The 1,435-nt window shown below is 44.8% G+C and overlaps 1 non-coding gene across 1 annotated transcript; it reads right to left on the reverse strand.

Annotated features, from left to right (window-relative positions):
• Nucleotides 1-986: 986 nt before the first annotated feature.
• trnae-uuc (transfer RNA glutamic acid (anticodon UUC)) lies at nucleotides 987-1,058 on the reverse strand. Its single transcript has one exon. It is a non-coding gene; the product is annotated as a tRNA-Glu (tRNA).
• Nucleotides 1,059-1,435: the final 377 nt, after the last annotated feature.

Consider the following 1,435-nt stretch of genomic DNA (forward strand, 5'->3'; position numbering starts at 1 on the left):
GGCAATACAAATATTAATTGCTTTTGTGAGAATGCACGGCAGAGGAAGTAGCTGAGTTTTCTTCCAGACAGCCAGCACGGAGAAGATGGGCCGAAAGCCCGCCTCTCTGCTGTAGCCATCTTATATACCAACAACATTAACCTGTTCATAGGGCCAGTTGCCGTGGCCGAGTGGTTAAGGCGATGGAGTTCAAATCCATTGGGGTTTCCCGCTGCTCATTATTCCTGGTTTTAACTCTGTGTCTACAGAGTTAATTATCGGTTAGATTCAATCAAATCCATCCAAGCACTAAAGCATCCAAGGGGGTTTTCCTATTTCCGTTCATTCACCAAAACGTTCACGAAACTTGTCGTAGAGGATCAAAAACCGAGCCAGGTTGGTGATATGCTTGCTTTCTGGGTGTTTGTCTCTCCTTAGAGACTAACCCTTGCCCTCTGTCACTCTCGGTGTATATGTCTGTGTGTGTTCCTCCGTGTGTGTCAATGTGGTTCAGTTCCCGAGGGGGTGAACACATTTTTCCCATCACACACTGTATTCTCATTAGTTGTGCAGTTTCATATCAAAATGTTACAGAGAAAAATATCAGGATGGAAGATGCAGGGGGAGTTTGCAATGTTTGGAAGGAAGTGCAGCTAAAAAGTGGAAGATTAAGCGAGGAGTTTTCTCCTCATTTAACACGAGATTTGGGACCATATCTGGGAGATAATTGTGTCGATGTAAACAGTAAAATCTTCCCTCTTACCGCTATATTTTGCCGTGCACCATCCTCTCTATTGTCAGCGCTTTGCAGCCGATCACAGCCCTTCTCTCATTCCCTATCTTCACCTCTGTGTTTGTTCTTTACCGGTTGTGACCAGATGACATTTCAAACTCTGATGCAAAGTTTAAGCCCCCACGCCACTGATTCCAGCAAAGGTGATCTGCATTTCTCTAACAGAATTTTTCAAACTCATTTTCGTAGTCTGCACGAGGTCAGCATATTATCATTCCCTGACCGGGAATCGAACCCGGGCCGCGGCGGTGAAAGCGCCGAATCCTGACCACTAGACCACCAGGGAAGCTACAAAGAAGTTTTACAACCTGGCTTATCTATATTCCCTGTGCCTTTTTTTTTATTTCGGACCCCTTTCACCAGAGACACGTTTCAAACGAACATAAGAACATGAGAAGAAGGAGCAGGAAAGGCCCCTCAAGCCTTTCAATAAGATGATGGATGATCTGCCCAGGCCTCAACTCCTTTTTTGTGCCAGCTCCTCATAGGCTTCAACTCCCCGATATTTCAAAAAGCTATCTACCTCCTCTTTAAATACTTTCAGTGATCTAGCCTCCACAACTCTCTGGGGTAGGGAATTCCAGACATTTACTACCCTCTGAGAGAAGAAATTCCTTCGCATCTCAGTTTTAAATGAGTGCTCCCTTATTCTGTAACTATGTT

The sequence above is a fragment of the Cetorhinus maximus genome, chromosome 23 (assembly GCF_964194155.1).
Source record: "Cetorhinus maximus chromosome 23, sCetMax3.hap1.1, whole genome shotgun sequence".
In the NCBI taxonomy this organism is placed as follows: Eukaryota; Metazoa; Chordata; class Chondrichthyes; order Lamniformes; family Cetorhinidae; genus Cetorhinus; species Cetorhinus maximus.